This window comes from Numida meleagris, chromosome 1 (assembly GCF_002078875.1).
Source record: "Numida meleagris isolate 19003 breed g44 Domestic line chromosome 1, NumMel1.0, whole genome shotgun sequence".
Taxonomy (NCBI): domain Eukaryota; kingdom Metazoa; phylum Chordata; class Aves; order Galliformes; family Numididae; genus Numida; species Numida meleagris.
The window spans coordinates 59,074,030-59,083,969 of record NC_034409.1 but is presented as its reverse complement, the minus strand read 5'-3'; the positions used below and the strand labels follow the sequence as shown (position 1 = coordinate 59,083,969).

Here is a 9,940-nt window from a genome sequence, read left to right as displayed (position 1 = left end):
GCCAGACACAGTGCCATTCAACACAACCCTCTGTCTACAGCCTTCCAACCAATTCCTTATCCACCGAATAGCGCACCCCTCAAATCTGTATCTCTCCAATTTATAGATAAGGATGTGGTGGGAGACCATGTTAAAGGCCTTGCACAAGTCCTGGTAGATGACATCAATTGCCTTCCCATTGTCCACCAGTGCCATCACTCCATCATAAAAGGCCACCAGATTGGTCAGACATGACCTTCCTTTGGTAAAGCCATGCTGGCTGTCTCAGACCAGGCACAGAGGTGAGGCTCACCAGCCTAAATCCCAGTCCTAACTTTTTGGCATGGCAGATAATGAAAGAGTATCACAAGTTGCTTCTGGATGATAGGTTAGTATACGTATTTACTCATTACTGCTAGTTTATGTAGCAAAACCTGGATTTGAAGAATTCAACACTCATCACCCGCTCAGTATAGCCTAACAGGAGAGTTTGCAGAATGCTAGCAGATTTGAATTCTTTCAGATTACATTAAGATCTTTTCCTTTTAATATCCACTTTGATATATTTTGAACAAAACTGATGAGTATTCCAGAAGAAATCAAGAAGAATGACCTCTAACTTTACTGTTAACCTATTGCATGGCCCCATAGATCTCTAGAAGGAGAACGTAAGGTCTTCTTTTCACGAAGGAATAAAACAAAACAACATCCAGACAATCTTCCTAATGGTACTGAGGCATGAGATAGAAATTCAGGTAAAGACAAATCAATGTATAATTACCACAGAAATTAGTAGACTGGTTTAAACTGTGTATTTCCTTACCAAGTAAAAACATTCATCTCCTAACTCAAATGGGACCTGCAGACAGAAATGTTTTACAAGGATTTGATTTAATATTAGTTGCTGCATATTAAGTATCTTATAGGAAACACATATCCTTTTTTTCTTCCCTCTGAAAATAAAGTAAAACATGTAAAATGTTTTTAAGTGAGAAATACTTCTACAGGAAAATCTGTTAGGTAGGTTTTTTTGCAGAAAGCCAACACTGACAAGATCTGACATGATTTTAAATTGTTTTCATCTTTTGACATGATTCAAAATTATTTCACAGAATACTGAGGAATGACTGTTCAAAGCTCTTCAGCCTAACCTGACTGAAAACACAGGTCTGCACTGATGGAGACACGCTAGTGAATGGCCAGTGAAGTAGCTGCATACACAGAAACTGTGCTAAGGACTGACATAAAACCAACAGTGGGAAAATCAAATGGAAGTTATTTGAGGTGTTATTATTCACAAGAATAAGACTTTCTGACTCCATCAGAGATGCATTCCTATGATGCCACAAATGACAACTAACAGCTTCAGTGAGGTCTTAGCCTGTGCCATACCAGATGTTCCCAAGTCACAGAGCTGAGATTTTGCAAGTGTCTTCTGAAGTTATCAATATGTCTGAAATAGAGAAGAAATTACATACTTAGGCCAACAAAAACAATGGAAAGATTTTTTTCTGTTTATTTCCAGTGTTTTACTGTATGATCTTTACAATTCCACTTTTAAAAGGAGGTAAGATTCAATCTGGCTCTACCAATGAGCATTAAAAAATGATTTAACTTCTTTTATTCTTCTGCATAAAAAATGAGTGACAGATTGACACAGAAGAAAATATTTATAGGACTTTGAACTGCAGCATTCACTTCTGCATCAATATTAACTAAAGAGGAAACAAGCGGCTCTGAGAAATACAGAGAAAATTGTGAATATGCTGATTTGGGTATGAATTGTGTAACACATCTAGTGAACCTCCCAATAAATGTTCACACCACTGAGCCACAGACCAATGCACGGTTACTTAAAGGCAGTAAAAATGAAAGCGATATACAGCATACACAACCCAGCATATCCAAGTCATTATGGTAACTTTACAAAATGTGATTAAATTAGAAAGGAAGAACACAAAATCACAGTTTTCTTTTTCCCTCTTACTTTCAGGAGGGCAAAAAAGCACTGCCTTATTGCACTTAGTTTGCACCTGTGTTTCATAACTTGGTTAAGGAAAATCCCTATTCTAAAAATGATGAAGTCTCTGGGTTTATTTTCACTCCAGAATGCTATGTTTCTGTTGAATGTAATGTTTGCTTCTTGAAGAGGGTAGGGTGGTCAGGATATGATACATCAGCTGATTAATATCTCACTCCACATCTTAAGTCCATAAATCTGTCCAGTCATACTGCTCTGAGTTAAACAAAGCCAGAATCTGGAGCGAGCAGATGCAGATAAACCCATGTGTTGCAGGGATGGGACTTGAGTGGGTTTATGCAGAGCTCATCTTGTGAGATAACTACATATAAGAAGGTCTTTGCAAGTCAAACTGTTTTAAGAAACAGATAAAACCCACATTATTTTAGTGCTAGTTTCATCATTTTTTCCTTCTCATACCACCTTGAGTTTGTATCAGGGCCCAGTGTTCATATAAGATGAATATAAAAGAAGTGGAACAGCAGAAAGGCAGGGAAAACCTGTCTTACAGACATTATCAGAGGAGAATCCAAAGGGGAGACTCATCCTCCTGACAAAGCTTACCTTTAAAGAAATTTGAAATGTTTGGATCACTGTTGGTACAATGACTGTTGAGATATAGACACATGAGATATAAAGGAAGAACAGACTGAATGCATGCTGGGCATTGAAAAGCTGGAAGGTGAGAAGCTCCATGAAACTTCCAACTTGCTTTTGCCTCTTCTTACTGTTTTCTCAGTTCTGAAAACTCTCACCTTTCCCAACCATGGAGTCAGGCTCCATGTTGCTGGACATTCATTGGAAGGAATCGAGGAACAGAAAGAAGATGGGAGAGACCAGTGGGCTTTAAGAACAACAGCCACCTTCTTTAAGACCAAAGAGTTTCAGTCACTGTCCTGAGCCAACTGAAAGCACCATGCAACCCAGGGTTGCTGGTCAGTCACCAATTGTCACAGTAGCAGCTGCAGTTGACTTTAAAGCCATTCATGATTCTTTGGGAACTAGCACATATTTCTCAAGACCTTGGGTATAGCTGGCGTTTTGGTTTGTCTTGCACTTGGGAGGTTGCTTACAGCTGTCCTGTTACTTTTGTTCAGTTAAGGGCCTGAGAGAGAAGGATATCAAATTTCCCAGCTATTTTCTTCTACCAGTAACTGGATACATAGAAAACTTTGCTTTTTAATGATGTTACATTAACACTTGAGGATGCCAATTCTAAGAAATTGAAACTTCTAAGGCAAGCAATATTTCATCTTGTGGTTACTGGTATGTCTCTTAGTTTTAATTGCAGAGGAGATGGAAGTTATTAAATCTTGGGAACATCTTAAAAATTTTCATTCAAACTCCACAGGATGAAACAATTTTTTTTCAAGGTGATAGGAACTCATTCCAAGTGATAGGCATGCTGATGACATATCATCTTCTGATGTGTTGTATCCCATCCTCAGCTCTTGCATGGGCTGAAAGTACAGTACTTAGCAGTGAATTGTTTGCAAATATACTGATAAACTGAGATTTGTCCTAAGCAAAACATCATGGCTTGAGAGCAGCCACGAGGAGAAGGATTTGGGAGTGTCAACTGATGAAAGATTCAACATGAGCTGGCACTGTGTGCTTGCAGCCCAGAAAGCCAACCATATCCTGGGTTGCATCAAGAGAAGTGTGACCAGCAGATTGAGGGAGGTGATTCTGCCCCTCTACTCTGCTCTCGTGAGACTCCACTTTGAGTACTATGTCCAGTTCTGGAGAGCCCAACAGAAGAAGCACATGGAGTTGTTGGAGCAGGTCCAGAGGAATGAAGACGATCAGAGGGCTGGAGCACCTCCCCTCTGAGGACAAGCTGAGAAAGTTGGGGCTCTTCAGCCTGCAGAAGAGAAGGCTCTGGCGGGACATCATAGCGGCCTTCCAGTACCTGAAGGGAGCCTACAGGAAAGCTGGGAAGGGACTTTTCATAAGGGCAGGTAGTGACAGGATGAGGGGAAATGGCTTTAAACTGGAAGAGGGCAGATTTAGACTAGATATTAGGAAGAAATTCTTTACTGTGAGGATGACACTGGAACAGGTTGCCCAGTGAGGCTGCAAATGCCCCCTCTCTGGAAGGATTCAAGGCCAGGCTGGATGGGGTTTCGAGCAACCTGGTTGAGAGGGAGGTGTCCCTTGCTATAGCAGGGGGCTGGAGCCAGATGGTCTTAAATGTCCCTTCCAACCCAAACCATTCCATGATTCTATGATCATTGTCCCCATACAGGGCAAGTCTCTATTACTTTTGAGACTCCATGAATACGCCTGTACTCACATCTCCCGTCCATCTTCCAGATTTAACAGAACAAAGGAGGCACCAAGAAAGGAATGCAGAGGAGGATTAACTGATATGATGAGTGTCTTCTAGGCCAGGACAGAGAGCGCATAAGCCTGTTTAGTTACCCCAAGCTAGGCACAGAGGAAGCTTATTATTTCCAAGGTTGTCAGTGGTGAACTGTTATTTTTTCCCAAACAGAAAAAAGAATTGTTCATTTTCAATGTTTTTCATTGTTACCAGTACAAAAGCTCATCCCAGAGCTCTGGCAGCTTTTGCAATGTTATCAAAATGTTTTCAGTAACTGGTATTTGGTTGCAAAAAGTAGAATAGTCAGAGCTAAGGTAGGAACACTGAAGTTTTTAAACTACAGAATTCTCTGTGACATTGGCTATTTTGGCCTCTCCTATATTGTATAATTTCACTAATGGAGACTTCTAGAGTCTAGACAGAATGGTTTAAGCCATTACCAGGCTGGAGATTGCAAGACACTGTGAAGGAGCATGCAATCATATTTCATTTCAAAGTAATAGCAGATAGACTACAAGTAAGGGCAAGTTTTAACCCAGGTGAACTTGCTTTGGATTGGATTAGAGACATTCTTTGTGAAGGAGAATCTAACTTCATTTTGAGAGGCTAAGGAACATAGACAGGGTCACTTCACAGATTCACAAAACTAAAGGGTTTGGAAGAGACCTCTGGAGATCATCTAGTCCAACCCCCTGCTAAAGCACCTTACCTACAGTAGGTTCCACAGGAAAGTGTCCAGGTGGATTTTGAATATCTCCAGAGAAGCAGACTCCACCACCTCTCTGGGCAGACCATTCCAGTGCTCTGTCACCCTCACAGTAAAGAATTTTTTCCTCATGTTCAGGTGGAACTGCCTGTGTTCCAGTTTGTGCCCACTGCCCCTTGTTCTGTCGCTGGGCACTAGACCTCTACCCATTAGATACTAGTGTTGATAAGATTCCGTCTCAATTTTCTCCAGGCTGAACAATATCAGAGTTCAGGGCCATAATCCCAATTAAGGACACTCACTATTTAAGTAGCACAAGCAGCATCTCCTGAAATGACTGTGTTATCACACTCTATGAGACAACAAAGAAATTGAAAACACTGACTTCACCACTGGCTGCATGGTGCTTCCCATCTGACTTGGTACTGCTGTGTTCTCAGTTTCACTGACCACCATGTGACATTGGTTTTGCACTGCTCTGGGGCTTCACTGCTAGGAGGGAATTTAAAAGATTTAGAAATTAGCTAGCAACAGATCCTTAGAAATACTGATCAGTGTGTATTGTATCTAAGTGCTAAAATGTGTATTAAGCTATTTTAGAGTGCTCAGATATAAATATTTTATTTTTGAAATGTAGAGGAAGAATATTTCACTTAGAATTGAATGTGTGGGCATGTAGCCAAAAGCTAAGAAATAAGTTATTACACCATTGTTGTAGTCCTCATGAGGCCCAGGAAATTCAGAGCACAAGTCGTGTTTAAATAGCTAGCATATTTGGGTATAGAAACACAAGGTAAGACAGCTTTAACTCAAACAACTGCATCGAACTATTATCATGGAAAATATATAATTTCCAAGGGAATTTCTTTTAGGAAAATATTTGTATATCTTCCGGAAACACAAATATTAAAATTGATTCAATTGTGTTTATCACAATAACCTTAAAATCTGAATGATTCAGTTATTGCATCTGTCTTTCATATCAATCTGACATATTTAAACTTGCAGAGTAACAGAAACATGGCATTGTGCAGTTGTTGTTTCTGAAGTAATCCCTAGTTACCCAGGGAGATAGAATTTAAATAACATTCTGGAGTACACACCCATAATAGGAGACTCTGCAGTCACAAGGGTAAATAAATTTGGTCACGATGGTTAAGATGAAAAACCAAGCTTTTAACTATAGCTGTGTGGCTCATCTTCATTTCCCAAACCCATTCTAAATATAGAAAAATGTGTCAAGTTACCAACATGCTGAAAAAGAAGCCTCAAAGTCCATAGAAACTATCAACTAATTCAAGCAGCCTTGAAAATTCTGTTCTGTCCTATCCTATCCTATCCTATCCTATCCTATCCTATCCTATCCTATCCTATCCTATCCTATCCTATCCTATCCTATCCTATCCTACCCTACTTCAGCCTGGACTAGCACATTAATTGTTGGGCTTCTGAATATTGCAGGTTTAGTGACTACGCTGGGACAATAGCATAAGTAAGATACAACCTACAAAAACAAAGTAGTGAGTAGTTATGACACGCAACGTGAGCTCCTTAATTATGTTTTTAATATGGCCAATCGAGCAGTGGAATTACAGCAGACACAAACAGCTTTTTGCAGGTGTTTACTTTTGACAAGTGTTTTCATGAAGACAAATTGTGTCAAGCAGCATGTTCAGCTCACATACTTGTCTGTTCCCTTAGGATATAAGGGCTGTCCTTGATATTCAGATGGGGCCAGGGGAAAATTTCCATCTCTTAATGTTACCTACCTGACTTTAAAGGGAGTAAAGCAAAAGAGACAGACAGAATGTGAGACAGCAGATTACCCAACAACTTTTGTCTGTGTGGCTTTGACTTTGGCCAGTGAAGGTCAGATGTACACCGCTGAAGAGTCTCTTGTGTGCAGCCTGGGTTTTCTGGTTAATACTGCTGGAGATCATTTGCTGGCTAACTAGCAACATCACTGCAAGCTGAGGAACTTACTGAGCGAAATCAAAGATTGCCAGAATAGACTTGGAGCTTTCAGCAGTAATGTGAGATTGCCAAGGACATAGCTCTGGATGACATACCTATGGTTATTTTAGCAAATGAGTGTTTGTTATGCAATGTAGATGTACACACAAAGACACCACAGGCTCAAGAAAAACAGTGCGCCTCGTGTATAGCATTATGCATAAGAAAGGCACCATTGCAATTTTGCTCTGTATAAGACACAATGCAAGCTGTCATATATTGCTTGCAAAATAGCTGAAACATCACAATCAACAAGAAATACTTTTCCTATTATTATTCTAAAATAATTTGCATCGTAATAGAGCAGCAAGGCCTCAATCAGGAAAATGACCCCACTGTACCGAGTGCTGAGCAGACCATGGATAATAGCTCTTTCTTGAGTTCAATTTATTGTGCAGTGAAATGTTATAATTAGGACATGGAACCTATCAAATAAACCTGTGTTTAGAGAAAAGAGTCTAAATGTATTTTCATCAAATGTCCAGGAAGCAATAGACTGCTCTTAAAACTTGTCTCACAAAAGGTAGGCAGCAGCTATATGAATCCATTCTCTGTGTAATGAAGCTGTCCAACACATTCTTTGGGATAATGAACTATCACTCCCCAGTACAAATCATAACACATTCTTCTGTGTAATATCAAAGACACAACTGAACTGAAAAATGGCTCAGGCACTGAAATATTGGCCCTTCCCAGCCTCTTCCCCTGTTCTGGATATCGGATTAGAGACTGCTTGATTTTCCTGAGCTGCTGATAGATCACTGGTGGAGAGCCTTCACATTGTTTCTTTTTTTTTTTTTCTGTGTGTGTTGTTCATTTTGTTTTATTTTGTGTTGTTCTGTTTTGCTTTATCTTTGTTTTTAATGACCCATTTTTGCCTTTCATTGCTCATATTTCAACACATTCATGGCTGCTTGGGCAGAAGGAGGGAAACAACATCCTGTCTTCTGGAAAGATACAGACATTTGTGAGCAAGGAGGGAACACATGCTGGAATTTAGGGTGGATGGGTACATGCAGAAGTTTCTCCTTGGCTTCCTTTTATCTTTCTGATAGCCAGACTATTTTAATCTTTTCAGTGGTAATGATGTGTGGAAGGAATGATTTTACTGTTTACTGAAGCAGTGAAAACATAATTGTGAGGAAAGAGTGAAGGAAATAAATTTTTCATATACTTCTTACTATCATTTCTATGCTCATAATAATCAGATTGCTATGGCTGAGAAAGGACATAAATACACATATATATGAAAAAAAAAGCACATGAACAAAAAATGCGAGCAGAGCAGTGTCTTGTTCTGAGAGGGTGAGAGTAGTTGAAACACAAAACAAATTGCCAGACTGATTTCTTCATCCTAATGTAAGAAGAATTAGCTACAGACCAATTTATAGGGCCATTTTGTAGTCTGACCCCAAACCAAAAGGACCCATTGTGTTTATGTGTTGCCTTCTTTTAGCTGTCACAAGCGAAGAATACAGCAGCCAGCTAACATCTAGCAAACATTGACTTCCTCCTCAGGAGAAGCAGAAAGCCATTTTGTAGCTATACCAGCAGAAGTGGGCTTTTTAGCATAAGTGTGGAGAGACATTTGAACAATTGAATATTTTCACTGCTTTGATACACAAGCATATTTGGGGGTATAAGGGGCACATAATCTGATTAGTATATGTCTGTAATCCATAAATTAATGTACTTCTGCTGAAGGGTGGATTAATTTTCCTTAGCTCCAGATGTCTGTCAGGTAGTCACTCAAGACTCTTTATGCTTGCTGAACAAAAACTGGTATTTTCAGTGATCAGATGGCCATGGTCTGTTTAAATGTCTTTTTGATGTGTTGTAAGAGTTTTCTTCTGTTACCAGAAATTTCTGGTTACAGTTCAGCAGACCTGTATGACTTTATGCGTAAAAATGCATGCATTCCAGTTATTCTTTAAAAAGTACCTTAGAAAATAAAGCTCCATAATATCCAGAAAGTAATTTGGTTCTTCATCTATGAGCAAAGTTTTTCCCCTTTCCCTCAGGCATAGGGAAGGATCTATAGCATAGAAATCACTTTGTTTCAACTCCATTACTTTCATTGTGGGTTTTTGTCAACCAGAGTCAATGGGGTCATCTTGTGTTTGATCATTAGAGGGGGAATTCGTGTCATTATCTACATCTTACAATCTGTTGGAATTGTAGGTGTCCTCATCAGGTTGGAGGAGATGAATTCAGTAGGTCCGCTCTTTTCATGATGCCAAGGAAAGAAAGGTCAATATCAGCAACAAATGATTAAGTTCTGCAAGTTGAAGACACCTAGGAAATTAACAAGATTGAGCTTCATCACCTCTTGTTTTTGATTTCAAGTCTACAGTGAATGAAAATCATCATCTGTGGTTGATTAGAATTCATGTCTGCCAGAAGATATTTCAAAGAGACAATAACCTCTGCCTGGCTCAGACTGAGATAAGTGTTCATCTCAAAAAATCCACTTCTCCTTTGCCAGTTCAGCAAAGACAAATGAGAATTGATGAGATTCAAAGTTTATTGATTAGGATAAGACCATGTGGAAATATTTCCCAGAATTTAGTATCAGTTGAAGATGTTTTTTTGACTACCACTTCCTCACTATAGTCCATGAAAAGCACCTGAAAATGGTGCGAAGAAAATTTTTACTCAGGGTGGACAGAAGCTGAGGTTTTGTTTTATTTTTGTTTCGTTTTGTCATTACCGGTGACAGAAGTCCTGGTTATTTCAGTCAGGTGCACATTTGTTAAGGAGTGTGAAATGTCAAGGAGATCTCTTTAAAAAGACAGGAAGTGTTATAAAGAGAAAAAATCAGTTCAGCAAGATTCAGTCTCTAGAAGTCAAGCTTACAGTGCATTTCTCATCATCAGTGGCATAACAGTAAATTTCA

General features: G+C 39.3%; 1 long non-coding RNA gene across 2 annotated transcripts; it reads right to left on the bottom strand.

Annotated features, from left to right (window-relative positions):
* LOC110393146 lies at positions 1,115 to 6,068 on the bottom strand. Of its 2 annotated transcripts, none has more exons than XR_002434817.1 (3): positions 5,972 to 6,068; positions 5,417 to 5,523; positions 1,115 to 1,432 (listed from the first exon to the last, which is right to left on the bottom strand). It is a non-coding gene; the product is annotated as an uncharacterized LOC110393146 (long non-coding RNA). The 2 variants fall into 2 exon arrangements; XR_002434821.1 differs by having other exon boundaries at positions 5,417 to 5,520.